A 17,014-nucleotide genomic window follows, 5' to 3' on the forward strand; every position below is an offset into this window, starting at 1 on the left:
TTGCCTATGAGCAGTGGAGCTCAGGCTTTGGGGTCTCAACTGACAGTTTGAGAACCACTGATCTAAGCTAGTGGCATCTGGCAAGGTGCAGATTTATTTTCACAAAAAGAAACTTGCAAGGTGGCTAACACTTTCCTTTTCAGTTGCAAGGTGTTGACAACTTTCTCTTTAGCATATTGACTATACAAAAATAGCAACAAACTATGGAATGAAACTTGAAAAACTTTCAAATAGTTTGCTTGACTCTAAGACCCAGATTCACAAAGGTATTAGGTGCTTAACCCACAGACTTAGGCGCTTAAATCCCATTTTTAGGTGCCACAGCAGTCCACAAAAGTCCTGCTTTGCTGTCAGCTAACCCTGTAGGTGCCTAAACACACTTGGTGCCTACATTTTCAGGATAAAAGTTCCCTTGGTGCCTAAGTTTCTGCCTGTGGGAACCCTACTGCCTCACTCTAGGCATCTGGACACCTATCTCTTACTTATGTTCCAGAGCAATCCACAAATCCCAGACAGGTAGACATACCACTCCGTGAAAATAAGTAGTCTTTGGTGAATGAGTATTTGATCTTGGGGGTCTCTCACATCCTAGGTGAGGGCTCTCAATAAAGGGCTATAAGATCACATCACCTATTTTTTGTGGATTGAGGTAAAAAACGAAAATTCACAAAAACCAGTTTAGGCACTGAAACTGTCCATCTTCGGGAGAAGGTATCACGAGGAAATACCTCTCTGCAGCCCGGACTTAGGTATATAAGAACATAAGAATGGCTTTACTGGGTCAGACCAATGGTCCATCTGTGCTAATATCCAGTCTTCAGTCAGTGGCTGGTGCCAGATGCTCCAGAGTATAAGAACAGAACAGGGTACTGTATTAAGTGATCCATCTTCTGTCATCTACTCTCAGCTTCTGGAAGTCATAAGGTTCACCCAGACCATGGGGTTTTGTTCTTGACCAAGTAGGCTTATAGCCATCAATAGACATATTCTCCATGATCTTACTTCCTTCTTTTTGGAAGCTAGCTATACTTTTCGCCTGCATATGATCCCCAGGCAATGACTTCCATGGCTTAGCTGTCTGTTGTGTGAAGAAATACTTCCTTTTTTTTCTTTAAGCTTACTGCCTATTAATACATTGGTTGACTCTTGGGGCTTGTGTTACATTAATGAGTAAATAGTGCTTTTCTGTCCACTATCTCTACACCATTCATGCTTTGATAGAGCTCTATCACATCCCCTCATAGTCACCTATTTTCTAAGCTGAACAATTTCCATTCTTTTTTTTTCTCTATCCTTGTATGGAAGATGTTCCTACCCCAATCCTTTGTGTTGTCTTTATTGTAGTTTTTTTTTTTTTAGATGGCACAATCAAATCTGCATACAATAGTCAAGATATGGATGTACCATGATTTCATGTGTTGGCATTATGATTTTTTCTCTTATTTATCCATTTCCTAATTATTCATAATAATATTACCTTTCTAACTGCTGCTTTATAATAAACAGATGTTTTCAGAGAAGTATACACAATGACTCCAAGATCTCTTTCTTGAGTGATAACTGCTAATTTGGAGCCCATAATTTTGTATATATAGCTGAGATTATCTTTTGCAAACTAATGCACATTGTATTTATCAACATTGCTATTTTCCTGCCCAATCCCATCACTTAATTTAATTAAATCTCTTCGTAATTCTTTACAGTGTTCTTTGGACTTAATGAGCATGAGTAATTTTATATTGTCTCCAAATATTGCCACTTCAGTGTTCACCCCATTTTCTGGATCAGATATGAATATGTTGAACAGCTCTGGTCCCAGCAGAGATCCTGAAAATAGACTACTTATTCCAAGCCTTTATTTCCTGCCTTTTAATCAGTTACTGATCCACAAGAGAAACATTTCTCTTATCCCATGAGTACCTACTTTACTTGTGAGGCTTTGGTGAAGTTCATAATCAAAGTCTTTCTGAAAGCTGGGTACACTACATCCACTGGCTCACCCTTGTCCACGTATGTCACCCTCTCCAAAGAATTCTAATAGATTGGTGAGGCATGATTGCCTTTTACCAGAACTGTGCTGAGTTGTCCCCAACATGTGTTCATCTCTCGGTGCGTCTACACTTTCATTCCTCTTTTGAAAGAGGTATGCAAATGAGGTAAATCAAAATGCAAATGAGGTATAAATGTGCGTATTTGGCCCCTCATTTGCATATTCTAATTTCAAAAGAGCTTCTTTCAAAAGAAGAAAGCTAGTGTAGACGCTGCTCTTTCGAAAGGAAATCCCATTTTCAGAAGAATCCTTCTTCCCTTTAAATAAAAAGGAATGCAAGTGTAGATGCACCCCCTGTGTCTCATAATTCTCTACTTTCCTGTAGTTTCAACCAAACTGACTGACACTGAAGTTAGGCTTATTGTCTTGTAATGGCCAGGATCATCTCTGTAGCCTTTTTTTAAAACTTGGTGTTGTATTGCCAGCCATCTGACTTACAGTCCAATAATAGACCCTATCTCTGTGAAAGTGTTTAGGAGTTTAGGGTACCTCCATCTCCTTAGCATCTCCCATTGGCTAGTTTAGGAGGCTTTTGTGGGTTGCATTCTAAGGTATTTATCTTTTCCCATTGATTATATAGGAAGCCTAGACATCCAACTCAACTTTGTGGAAATCAAAGCAATTCCTCTGACTATCTAGAAGCCTAGAAGTGAAACTGATTGTCGCAATGGCTAACAACACCTAAGCCCCTTTGGAGAATCTGAATATCTAAGTGTATGTCTACACAGCAATTGAATGCCCACAGCTGGCCCAGGTCAGCTCACATGGCTTTGCAGGATCTGGGCTATGGGTTTCTAAGCTGTGTAGACATTCAGGCTCTGGCTGGAACCCATGATGTGGGACCATCCCCAGTTTCAGGGACCTTAAGCCTGCGTTCTTGCATGAGTCTGAATGTCTGTACTGCAGTTTTACAATGGTGAGTTTTTAATTGCTGTGTAGGCATACTATAAGGGGCAAATGATCTGTTGCTGTAAATTACAATAGGCCCAGTGAAGTCAAAATGTATGATCATGGGTCCATCCATCTCCCACTGCTGTGTGTGCAGAATTTTAACACATGCAAATGTGAATATATAAACATACACAAGGTATGAAAAGTTGACGCTTGGAAAAATACATTTATGGCTGGCTTCACCAACCTGTCCAGTGGACACAGGGGCTTATAGAGATCCAGTGCTGCCCACCTCCAGCATGCAGTACAGCCTCACAGGATGACACTCCAGTGCACAATGAGAAAGCTCCCTTGTCCCTGCTGCTGTGGCTCCCTTGCTTTGGAGAGAGGCACTTGATGCTGGAGGTGACTGAGCTTCCTCTGCTAGTTTTCAATAATTCAGAAACAACTGTGGCACCTTGTAGACTTTTTGGAGCATAAACTTTTGTGGGCAAAGACCTGCTTCATCAGATGCAACAGTATCAAGTTTGTGGAGGTGGGGCAAAAAGAGAGTCCCTGAGACAGGGCCGACTCTTCTGCTGGGCTGTGTGTGTAGTTGGGTAGATTGACAATGTTGCTGGGTGAGTTAAAGGTACCACTGTTGTAGCCCCATGTGGTAAGTAGGAGTTTAGATAGTTTACAGTCCTTTTCGTCGATAGAGAAGTGCAGTGTGCATTGTAAATGTCCTGTCTTGTTTCAGGAAAGGGTTTTGTTCTTTTCTTTTTTTTTTCATGAGAGTCTCCAGATTTGAGAGCTCTTTTCTGATTTTTTCTGTTTACTGTACAGGATGCTGATCAGGTGGGTCCTCAGTTTATTAGAGAGGGTATAGCACAATCCCTCACTTGGGCAGATCACAGTCTGCAGCTGACAGGTGCCTGGGGGAGCGGGAACATTTTGGGAAGTGGAGGTACCTTTTTTTGTTCCCCTTGTAAGTTCTCAGAGACTGCAGTCGTGCAGGCTGAATAGGCAGCTAGGGCTCATCAAGGGTCAGCGAGCATCAGGCTGTAATTGGAGCACCTGGGACCAATAAAAGCCTTCAGGCTTTTCTATAAAAGGCTTTCCCCAGGCAGCAGGGGGAGTGGTATGGTGTCCAGGGAGAATGAGGCTGGAGGTGTGGAGAGTGGAGACCAGACCAGACCAGACCAGACCAGAGTGGAGCACAGCACAGCACAGCACAGCACAGCATGGTACTGGGGGAAAGATCCTAGAAAGTAGTGGTGGAATGAAAAGGCCCAGGGAAAGAGAGCTGTCATGGGGCAGGGGCAAAAAACTCCACTGGCTTCCTCCTTGCTGTAGGGTCCCTGGGCTGGAATCCAGGGCAGCGGGTGGGACTGCTCTCCTCCCACCACTCTCCCTGGAAGGGCTGACCAACTGGGGTAGGGCCAGAGCAGCTCGAGGCAGGAGGAGAAGGGAACCTCCTCCACTCCAAATTCAGACTGGCTTATGATGAGCATGGCTCAGTAAAGGGAGACCCTTGCCTTCAGGAAGTTCCAGGGCAATGAGTGCAGCTTTCTGAGTCTCTGAGGCCCACAAGAAGCCACCTGGAAGCACAGGACCATTTAGGGACAGTGGAGGGGTCCATCACGCACCATAATCTGAGTAGTATGTTGATTGCAGTGGGTTGTTCACTGTCAGTCCTTTTGGTATGTTGTCTATCTATCTGCATTTGGAGAAGAAGATGATGTCTGTTTGTATCTGGGCAAGTTTTTTCATGAGGTTGATGGATTTCCACTCAATATGGGTAAATACAGTGCCGTGCATGGTGGCAAGTATTGGAGGGGTAGCCATGTTAATTTCTATCTACAAAAACAACAAGAAGTCCTGTGGCACCTTATAGACTAACCGATACTTTGGAGCATAAGCCAAGACCTGCTCGTACATAAGGCTTGTATGTCACTTATGTGGTTCTAACTGGATTTAGCAGGTTGGACATTCTGGGTCCTTTGTCACATCCTGCAACCTCTTTGGCTGTGAAGAATAACTATGCCCATGGATAATGGAAATAATCAGTGCATCCTTCAAGAAAGCATATTTGCCATGGTCATTGAAAAATATTGCTGTTTGCCAAATCCTCAAGGCTTGACCCCACAGAGCTCTTAAATAACCATGTCATCCACAACATTCCATTCCTGGGAGAGACCATTGAGAAGAATAGCTTCAATAATGTGCAACATCAGCCAGAATGCTAGATGCTTTGCAATCGGCATTCAGACTAAGGAACAACAGGGAGATAGCTCTGGTGGTGCTTAAAGATGACCAATTTGTGGCCACTGGCACAGGCAAAATCTTCCATGCCCACACTGATGGACCTTGCTCCAGATTTTGACGCAGTGGACCATAAGCTACTGCTTACACACCTGTACAACTAGGCAGCCCAGCATTACAGTTGTACCAATCATTCCTCTGCAGAAGAACTTGGAGAGTATTGGTGGGTTACTACTTCTCCTTTCCAGAGACCCTTACCTGCAGGGTCCCACAGGGATCAATGCTGTCTCATCTTATTTTCAGTATATGAAGCCATTGAGGGATAGATATGCCATAGGCTTAGCTGTCAATAACATGCCAGTAACACTCATCTATCTCCCTCGTTCTCAACTGATGCAACCTTTGCCACTACTAAACTGTCCAAATGCCTACATAAAATCAACTCTAGGAGAAAGAGAAGCTGACTCAAGCTGAATCCAGGCCAAAGCAAAGTGATGCTGGTCAGAAAGGGAAGCACTCTGAAGAAGTAGCTGTGACATTTCTGACCTCTATGGAAGGCTGGCAGTCACCATTCAGGACAGTGGTGTAAAGTCTTGGGTTCCAGTCTGATCCCTCAATAATGTGGGCTAGCAACAGTATCTAAAAATAACCTCCATGTTTTGGTGTACCTTCCTCCTGTACGAGGATGTGGCTACAGTGATCCTGGCAGTGGTCACATACAGTGAATTACAGTAGTCCAGTCTGAATCTGAAGGTGATACATAGGCTGCAGGAGATATAGAATGCATCTGCCTGCCTTGTCCATTGATTAAGACTGCTTCAGGTTCATCCAAAAGTCTCTCCATGAGCTCCTAATTATCTTCTAAAGCCTCTTTAAGGCCTTGGTCATAGTTTGGAAAGCAACAAATTCATCAAAACAAACTTACTCTGAAGAGTAATTTTTGATGTGCCAACAACCACAATTTCACACTCCAACAAAACAGCGTAGCTCTCAAATCTCAGGTGCAGTTAATGAGAGCTGACATAAAGCATCCTCAGTTCAAGGAATTTGTCCAGAGAACAAATTTCTAGAGGTGATGACTGAATCCAGAATCTGTGTGATGCTTACAAGACTGTCACCATTCCTAAACAGTAAGACCCAACTAAAAAACAAAACAGAAAGAAAAATGAATGAAAGAAAATGTAAAAAATCCAAAATGAATTCTACCTACAACAGAGATAATTTTTCTCAAAAAGCCACAGGTTCAAATCAATAAAATCCCCTAGAGATCTTGCTGTGATTATTTTTGTGCAGCAGGTGCTCACATACTATGGTGACAGGTAGCAGTATATAAACCTTAGATTGATTATGAATCTATTCACACACTTAGAGCTATGCAGATTCTTAAATATGCTGCTCAGTTAGAGCCTTAGTTACCTGATTAGTTTTGTAGGTTTTCATGGGTTTACTTGAGTGAGTAAGGAGCAGGTTTTATATGTAGCAATAATGTTTCACCACACATCTCGGATGGTGACTTGTGAAGATGTAACACCATCAACAGTGTGAAAAAAAACAGACTTTTATATTCCTCAGTTTGTATTCCATATTGCTGATAATGCATTTTGTAAAAAGAGTACATGTTTCTGCAAGTATTAATGTCATCCCTATTTCGTGGTCTTTAGAATGGGGCTGTTGATTAATCACAGTTAACTCATGCAAAAATGTAATCATGATTAATTGCACTATTACACAATGGAATGCCAATTGAATTTTTTCTAAATATTTTGGATATTTTCCACATATTAAAATATATGGATTTTGGTTACAACATAGAATACAAAGTATGATGTGCTCACTTTATATTATTTTTATTACAAATGTCGCACTGTAAAAAGACAGAAGAAATGGCATTTTTCTGTTCACCTCATAAATGTACTGTACTGAAATCTCTTTATCATGAAAGTATAACTTAGATTTTTGTTATATTAGTAGCATTCTTGAAGAAAATAATATAAAGCTTTAGAGCCTATGAAGTCCTCTCAGTCCTCCTCGTTCAAGTGATCATTCAGACAATCATGTTTGGTTACAATTTTCGTGAGATAATACTGCCTACTTCTTGTTTACAATGTCAGTTGAACATGCAAAAAGGTATTCATATGTAACAAACGCTGTTGCTAGCTCTGTCCACATATCTATTGAGGTACAGTTAGTCTCATTCCTAGGCTCCAAGCTTCTATTCAGTTCACCAGCCCCAAAGCAAGGATGCTGTTGCCCTTGTTGGGATGGGGAAGTGGTCAGTGGGGCGGGGAGAATTTGGGCCCCACCCATTTGTTCTGGGTTCCAGCCCAGGGACCCTGTGTGGCTGCTACCGGCTGGGAATGACTCGCTTCGCCCTTGACCCCGCAGCTCTTCCCCCTGGGCCACTTCCCCAGATGATCCTCCTGGTACCTCCTCCAGGTACCAGCAGCAGCATCACATCCTGCTTCCTTGATCGTCTGCACTGCACTGGGTGATCACTTCTTTCCAGCCTCCAGTCGAGTCTCAGCGTAACCTGAAGGTCGGGGGCGGGGGGAGCAGCTCCTCGCTGCTGTTCCTCCCAGCCCCTCACTGCTGAAGTTCCTCCCCTCTTCTTCTGTTCCTCTCTGTACTCACCTCCTATGCTCCCCTCTCACACTCTCCCCATGCCCTCCTGGGGAAAAGGTTTTTAAAACCAGTCATAAGTGGATCCAGCTGGCCCCAGTTGATTTAGGGCAGCCTTCTCCCCAGCTCTGTCTGATTGCCAGCTCAAAACTGCCCTGGTTTTTCCCTCTTGGACTTGCTCCTCTGGCCTCACTCTGTCACACTATACTAGAGACAGCATCATTGGACCTAGCCATGTTAGCCACACCGTCGGGAGCTCATATACTCGCACATCCATTAATATGATATTTGCCATCTTGTGCCAGCAGTGTTCCTCTGCCATGTGCATTGGACAAACTGGACAGTTCCTGTGCCAAAGGATGAAAGGACGTAAATCAGACATCAGGAACTGAAACACACATAAACCTGTAGGTGAATACTTTAACCACTAGGACATTCAATAATGGACCTTAAAGCGGTCATCCTGTTGCAAAAGGATTTTATCACGAGCTTACAAAGGGAGACATCTGAACTGCAATTCATTTGCAAGTTTGACACATGTAACCTGGGTCTTAACAGAGATTTCAATTACCTTATGCATTACAAGGAAAATTTCCCCACATTTGATATTCACAGGAATGGCACCCATCCCACGTAATTTAATTTACTTCTTCCACTGGTCCTATTAATAACAAATGACTCCCCCACCTCATTTTTCCCCTTCTTCTTTCTCTCTCCCCGCCCCCCACCCCCCCGACACACACACACTTCTGCATGCCTGCTATACAAACCCTGGATTCTTATTTTTGCTCCAAATCTGATGACATGGGTCTTACCCACAAAAGCTCATTACCTAATAAATAAAATTGTTAGTCTTCAAGATGCTACAAGACGGCTTGTTTTTTTCATTTTTATGTTCAAGGTGCAGATTGGGGTGGACTATTTAGATTTTTTTAATTTTCTTTTAGAAGTGAAAATTGGTTGAAAAATTTCACCACCCACATAATGTAGCAATATAACTGTTGCTTTAGTGGTATGCCAACTCTGCTGTAGTTAATGTTATTGCAGATTCCCCTATTAGCCCCCTGTGGGTCCCTTCGCTTTCTGGTGGTTCCCTGTTGTGCCTCAGAGACTCCCGGTGGACCCTTAACTGCCCACCTTTCCAGAGGCAGTTTAGTGAGCCATTCTCATCATGAGCAAGTCCAGAATGGGGGTAAAGCAGGACCCTTTGCAGGCCTTTGCCTGCTCCAGCAAGGTAGCCCTCTGGGGAAGGGTGAGTGGAGTCCAGACCCACCTTCTCCCCTAAACTCCGGCCCAGGGTCCATAAGAGGACAAGAGGCAGCTGCTGGGGCTCTTGCCTTTGCCTCAATGTAGTGACCTCACCCTGAGCCACTTCACCCACGACTTCCCCGTGGTTCCTTTTTGTGCCTTTCTGCTCTGCTCCAGCCTTCTCCCACTGCACCTTCCAACTCCTTCCAGCCTGCTGCCTGATGGGCCAGCTTTTTATAGGAAGTCCAGGGGGCTCAGCTGGCCCTGGGCCCTGATTAGGCTCAGCTGTGGCTGACTCCTACCCCAGCTGCCTGCCCTAATTGCGCTTACTCAGGGAACAGAAAAGAATTAGCCCACCATCCAGAATATCTGCGTTCTATCAGGTCCCTGCAGCCTACAGGCAGCAGTCTGCCACAATATGTATAACTTAAAATTTTCAAAGTGCTTAATGAACTTTAACTACACAAAGACAATGAGAAGTCGTGTGGCATATTATAGACTAACAATTTTCTTGGAGCATGAGCTGTCATGAGCAAAGACCCACTTAGCCATAGCATATAACTATGTTATGGTCTTTGCCCATGGAAGCTTATGCTCCAAAAAAATCTGTTAATCTATAAGGTGCCAGAGGACTTCCCATTGTTTTTGTGGATACAGACTAACATGGCTACCCATCTGATATTTAACTACATAGTATTCGTTTATGAGTGATATAGTACCAGGAACTGCACAAAATTTCATTTACTACATGTAGAATCGTAGAATTCTAGGGCTGGAAGGGACCTCAGGAGGTCATCTAGTCCAGCCCCCTGCCTGGAGCAGAATCAACCCCCATCAACATCATCCCAGCCATGATTATGTCAAGCCAGGACTAAAAAACCTCTAGCGATGGAGATTCCACCCCTCTCTTGGTAACACTTTCCATTTCTTCATCACCTTCCTGGTGAAATAGTTTTTCCTAATATCCAACCTACACCTCTCCCTCTGTAACTTCAGACCATTACTCCTTGTTCTGTCATCTGTCACCATTGAGAACAGTCTCTCTCCATCCTCTTTAGAGCCCTCTTTCAGGAAGTTGAAGACTGCTATCAAATCATCCCTCAGTCTTCTCTTCTGCAAACTAAATAAGCCCAAATCCATCAGCCTCTCCTCATTGGTCTTGTGCTCCAGATTCCCAATCATTTTGTTGCCCTCCACTGAACTCTCTCCATGCATCCACATCCTTTCTGTTCTTGGGGGCCCAGAAATGGATGCAGTACTCCAGATGAGTCCTCACCAGAGCCAAGTAGAGGAGAATAATAACTTCTCTAGATCTGCTGAAAATTCTTCTCTTAATGCGCCCCAATATGTCATTAGGCTCATTGGCTACAAGGGCACACTGTTGACTCATATACAGCCTCTCATCCACTGTAATCCCCAGGTCCTTTTCTGCTGCACTGCTACTTAACCAGTTGGTCCCCAGCCTGTAACAGTGCTTGGGATTCTTCCGTCACAAGTGCAGGACTCTGCACTTGTCCTTGTTGAACCTCATCAAATTTCTTTTGGCCCAATCCTCCAATTTGTCTAAGTCACTCTGAACCCTATCTCTACCTTCCAATGTATCTACCTGACCCCCTAGTTTAGTGTCATCTGTAAATTTGCTGATGGTGCAATCCATTCCCTCATCCAAGTCATTAATAAAGATGTTGAACAGGACTGGCCCTAGAACTGATCCATGGGACACTCCACTTGAAACCGACTGCCAACCAGACATTGAGCCATTGACCACTACCCATTGGGCCAGTCTGCCATGCCAGTTTTCTATGCATCTTACAGTCTATGTATCCAGTCTATACTTATGGGCAAGAATATTGTGGGATACTGTATCAAAAGCTTTGCTAAAATCAAGGTATATCATGCCCATTGACTTCTCCATATCCACAGAGTCAGTTACCTCATCATAGAAGCTAATCAGTTTGGTCACACATTACTTGCCCTTGGTAGATCCATGTTGACTACTCTTGATCACTTTCCACTCTTCCAAGTGCTCCAGAATGGATTCATTGAGGATTCCCTCCATGATATTTCCAGGGACTGAGGTGAGGCTGAGCAGTCTATTGTTCCCTGGATTGTCCTTTACTTTTTTTAAAGATGGGCACTACAGTTGCCTTTTTCCAATCATCCAGGACTTTTCCCGATTTCCATGAGTTTTCAAAGATAATAGCCAAAGGCTCTGCAATGACATTTGCCAATTCCCTCAGTACCCTTGGATGCATTAAATCCAGACTCATGGATTTGTGTGCGTCTAACTTTTCTAAATAGCTCTTAACCTGTTCTTTTCTCACTAAGAGCTGCCCACCTCCTTCCCATAGTGCATTGCCTCATGCTGTAGTCAGGGAGCTGACCTTGTCCATGAAGACTGAAGAAAAAAAAGCATTAAGTACTTCAGCCTTTCCCACATCATCCAGAAACGGCCCCACACCCTCCCTGATAACCCTCTTATTGTTAACATACCTGTAGAAGCCCTTCTTGTTGCTCTTCACATTCCTTGCTAGCTGCAGTCCCAGTTATGCTTTCATTTTCCTGATTACTCCTCGGCATTCTCCACCCGTATGTTTATACTCCTTCTTACTCATCTGTCCAAATTTCCACTTCTTATATGCATCCTTTTTGAGTTTAAGATCTCCAAGGATTTTCCTTGTAAGCCAAGCTGGTTGTATACCATATTTGCTTTTCTTACTGCACATTGGAATGCTTTGTTCCTGTGCCTTCCATAAAACTTCTTTAAAATACTGCCAGTTCTCCTGAACTACTTTCCCCTTCATGTTAACTTCCCAGGGGATCCAGCCCATCAGTTCTCTCAGGGAGTTGAAGTGTGCTCTTCTGAAATCAAGGGTCTGTATTTTACTGCTCACCTTTCTTCCTTTTGTCAGAATACTGCAATCTACCACCTCATGGTCACTGCAGCCCTGGTTTCCACCCACCTCTATTTCTCCTACTGTTTCTTCACTGTTCATAAGCAGCAGGTCAAGCTGCACATGACCCCGGTCGGTTCCTTCCGTGCTTAGACCAAGAAGTTATCCCCAACTTTTTCCAAAAATTTCCTGAATTGTTTGTGTACTGCTGTATTGGTCTCCCAACAAATGTCTGGGTGATTAAAGTCTCCCATGAGAGCCAGCACCTGTAATTTGGAAGCTTCTCTTAGTTGTCTGAAGAAATTCTCATCTTCCTCATCTACTTGATCTGGTGGCCTATAGCAGACACCAACACTACATTGCCTCTGTTGCTTCTGCTTCTAAGCTTAACCCAAAGACAGTCAGCCGTCTCTTCTCCTTCCATAAACTGGATCTCTGAACAATCATATTCTCTGTCACATAAATCTCAATTCCTCCTTTTCTCCCCTGCCTGTCCTTCCTGTACAGCTTATACTCATCCATGACAGTGCTCCAGTTATGTGAGTTATCCTCCTACTTCCTTGACTGTGCCAGGTCCTCTAAGTCCTCCTGTTTGTTTCCCAGCCTTCTTGCATTTGTGTGCAAACACCTTACAAAATAAGCTGATTGGACTACTTTCTCTATTTGAATGAGTGATCCTCCTTTGTTGTACGTTCTTCCTTCCCCACTTACTTCAGGGCTTGGGTCACCATCCCCCAACGAACCTAGTTTAAAGCCCTCCTCACTGGGTTTGCAAGCCTACCTGCAAAGGTGCTCTTTCCTTTCTTTGTTAGTTGGATGCCTTCACTTCCTAGCAATCCTTGCTCTACAAACAGAATCCCATGGTCGAAGAAACCAAATCCCTCTCTCTGACATCACCTGTGCAACCACACATTTACTTCCGTGATTCGATGATCTCTACCTGGACCCCTTCCTTCAACAGGGAGGATGGATAAGAATACCACTTGCACTGCATATTCTTTGATCTTCCTTCCCAGAGTTACATAATCTGCAGTGATCTGGTCAAGGGTCATTCTTTGCTGTGTCATTGGTTCCTACATGGAGAAGTAGGAAGGGGTAATAATGCACAGGTTTGATGATTTCTGGAAACCTTTCTGTCACATCCTGGATTCTAGCTCCTGGTAAGCAGCAAACTTCCCAAGATTTCAAGTCTGGATGGCAGATGGATGACTCAGTCCCTCTGAAGAGGGAGTCCCCAACCACCACCAACTATCTTTTTCTCTTAGTGATTGTACAACTGCCATCCCTAGAACTACTCATCCCATGCCTTCCAGCTAGTGGGGTGTTCTTCTCATCCCTTCTCTGAGAGGTCTCTGCCGCAGCATTCTCCACTATATCACCCATGCAGAAAGCTTGAAAGCGGTTTCTTACCTCTACAGGAATTGGAGATAACTGAATTGCCTTTCATCTCCTGGAGGTTACATGCTTCCAGTTTTCTTTCTCAGTTTCTACTGCCCTCATCAGTTGTTCAGCCAGCTATGCCTGCACTACTAAATGATGCCTTCTATTGAGGAAGTCTTCACCTTCTCTGATGGACCAAAGGGTTGATATTTGCACCTCATATCCTGTAACCTTTTCTTCCAAGATGGCAACCAGCCTGCACTTGGTACATATGAAATACCTTCTGTCTTCCAGGAACAAAACAAACATAACACATGCAGTGCAGGTCACAACAGCTGACTTGAGCACGGACTCACTTCTTCAGATGCTGGTCTTGGAAATCTGCAGGGCCAGGTATAAATAATCCAGAGCAAGGGTGGGGATAACAAGGTTAGCTCAGTCAGCAAGGGTGAGGCTTACTACCAGCAGTTGATCTGGAGGTGTGAACACCAAGGGAGAGGAAGCTGCTTCTATATTTACTTTTCTGTTAGTCTATAAGGTGCCACAGGACCCTTCGTTGCTGTTACAGATCCGGACTAACACGGCTACCCCTCTGATACTTAAGAGCTGACTTGTCAGTAGACTTGTCACTATCCATTTTCCTTTCTTCAGAGAATTCACTCAGAAGATATTAGAGCTGATTTGAAGGGCAGAATAGAAACAAAACTATTAAAAAATCAAATAATAATCTGGGGCTCCCCTGAGGGCGAACTCCCAGGCAAACTCCCCTGTTTGCAGCTACCAGCTGGTCACGCTTCTGCTGGTCGCTAGCCTCTGGCTTGTGAAGCCTTCTTTTCTGTGGTCCTTCCTAGCCCTTGTGAGTCACAGGGGGAGGGGCTCACTCACACTCACACACTAACTGCCACAGTAACTGAAATTCAGATTCAAACAATCAGCCTAGCAATCAAACTCACTCACAAGTAACTGAGATCAATCAGTAACTGAAATTAAAATTCAAACAAGCAAACAGCCCAGGAAACAAATACAATCAATAGCTCTCACCTGATTCAGTGGGATTCACCTTCTATCCCAGGCAAACTCCCCCAGTGTGAACTGATGTGTCAGTGCCTTTCCATCCCGGCTCTGCTTTCCTTCCAACAACCAAACTAGTTTAATTAAATTATAGCAAATATATTTTGCTTCATCAATCTGTCTACAGAAAACCAGGCAAAATAGCTTTTCTAGAAGTGCTGGGCTGTTGTCTATTTTTTGTTTGCTTGTGGTTGGACTTTTGAGGGAAATTTCATCAGCTATTGAAAGGAGTGTTTCCATTCTGTAATATGTACAGAATGAGGCAATCGTCCTATGTTCAGCCTTTTTATAAATCCATATAGAAACCATCAGAAGCTTTCCACTCAGCGCATGTTCAACTAACCACAAGATTAGTAGAGGAGTGATGGTGTTAGGAAGGTTCCCAGGGCTACTGCAGAAATGACACAACATGATTACTCTGAGAGGTCAGTCAAGCCTTGATGCCTGAAATCGATTCTAAGCATCTGTAAGTAGATCTGTAAACTTTTTCTTTTGAAGTATATTGCCGTAGGAAAGAGCTCTATAGCTGTTACTTTGGGGGCATCATAACTCCTGCTGCATTGCAAAGGATATCCACATGAATACTAAACTGGCGGGTTGAAATTGGAATTGCATGGTTCACAGCATTTCACTTTAGAGAGACTAAAAGGCCTCCATCTCTCTGAATAGTCTCTTTAACTTCCTTCTGTGGAGTATCACTTGGTCTTTAGTTAACTAAGGGCTTTTAGTTTGCTGGAAATAAAATATCAAATTAAGTTCAAATAGCTGGCTTTTTATCCTGGTGGCTGCTACAGGATGCTTCTCACCTGGAATTTCTTGTAACTTAACACTTAAAAACAACAACCATTATAATTTTCCCCAGTCATCTGCTTTAATATTTCATGGGCCAGACTGCATAAGTGGTCAAGCGAGAAGAGCATATCCCTCTGCATTGGCAGGCAAGCTCCTTTGGAGAGCACTAGCACTGCTTCTTCCTTCACTGCCCATGAAAAAAGGTTGGAGTGAGAAAGATATCCACATACACTGTACCTATTGACACAGGGGGAGCCCATGTTATACCAGTGACAAGGACAGCAGTGTTAACACCAAACACCAAAGCATGTACTCAGACAAGCCAACAGATTTGCTGGGTCATTGGGCAAGGTGTGGGGGGACCAGCTCCATGCTCCCAGAAGGGGTAGTGCCTTGGGCAAAGGGGGCGTGGCTGGAGCAGTGGCACTTGGCACCTCCCAGATCATGTCCCCCCAATGCCATCCTGAGTATAGCATACTGCTAAGGGCTCTGGCAGCAATTTAAAGAGCCTGGGGCTGTGCCCACCAGCACCATTGCAGTAGCAGCAGCAGTGGGTGGAAACCTGGTTCCCTTTCATAGACTTATAGGTTGGAAGAGGCCTCAGGAGGTCAAGTCCAACCCCCTGCCCAGAGCAGAACGAATCCCAATTGAATCATCCCAGCCAGGGCTTTGTCAAGACATGTTTTTAAAACTTCTAGGGATGGAGATTTCACCACTTCTCTAGGTAATGCATTCCAGTGCTTCACCACCCTCCTGGTGAAATAGTTTTTCCTAATATCCAAACTACACGTCCCCCTTTGTAACTTCAGACCACTGCTCCTTGTTCTGCCATCCGTCACCATTGATAACAGTCTCTCTCCATCCTCTTTATAGCCGCCTTCAATTTCTAGAAAGGGGGCTATCAAATTGCCCCTCAGTCTTCTCTTCTTAGAACTACATAAACCCAGATCTCTCAGCCTCTCTTCATAGGTCATGTTCTCCAGCCCCTTAATCATTTTCATTGTCCTCCGCTGAACCTGCGCCAATGCATCCACATCCTTTCTATACCGGGGGGCCCAGAACTGGACTCAATACTCCAGATGTGGCCTCACCAATGCTGAGTAGAGGGAAATAATAACTTATCCAGATCTGCTGGAAATGCTTCTCCTAATGCACCCCAATATGTCATTAGCTTTCTTGGCTACAAGGGCTCACTGATGATGCACTGGAGAGTTTTTAGCTGGGGCCTGTAGGTGATGGCCAGTGATGTTCTGTTATTTTCCTTGTTGGGCCTGCCTTGTAGCAAGGGGCTTCTGGGTACACGTCTGGCTCTGTCAATCTGTTTCTTCACTTCCTTAGGTGGGTATTGTAGTTTTAGGAAAGTTGGTAAAGGTCTTGTAGGTGTTTGTGTCTGTCTGAGGGACTGGAGCAAACGCGATTGTACCCTAGTGCTTCGTTGTAGAGAGTGGATCATGTTGTGTGTGCCCTGGATGGAAACGGGAGGCATGTAGATAATCATAGAGGTCTGTGGGTTTACAGTACAGGTTGGCGTTTATGTGACCATCATTTATTTGCACTGTAGTGTCCAGGAAGTAGATCTCCATACTGCTTTAACTTGTTGGCAAGAATACTGTGAGAGACCATATCAAAAGTTTTGCTAAAGTCCACGTATATCACATTCATTGCCATCCCCACTTCCACAGAGCTAGTTATGTCATCAGCATTCAGATTAGTCAGGCATGATTTGTCTTTGGTGAATTTTTATGTTGACTCTTCCTGATCACTTTCCCCTCTTCCAAATGCTTCAAAATCGATTCCTTCAGGATCCCCTCCCTGATTTTTCCTG

General features: G+C 44.0%; 1 protein-coding gene across 2 annotated transcripts in view; it reads left to right on the forward strand.

Moving 5' to 3' along the window:
- The window catches only part of PTPRN2 (protein tyrosine phosphatase receptor type N2), a 1,102,513-nt gene that overhangs the window by 686,145 nt on the left and 399,354 nt on the right, over positions 1-17,014 (forward strand). The window lies entirely within an intron of this gene.

Source organism: Carettochelys insculpta, chromosome 2 (assembly GCF_033958435.1).
Source record: "Carettochelys insculpta isolate YL-2023 chromosome 2, ASM3395843v1, whole genome shotgun sequence".
NCBI classification, from domain to species: domain Eukaryota; kingdom Metazoa; phylum Chordata; order Testudines; family Carettochelyidae; genus Carettochelys; species Carettochelys insculpta.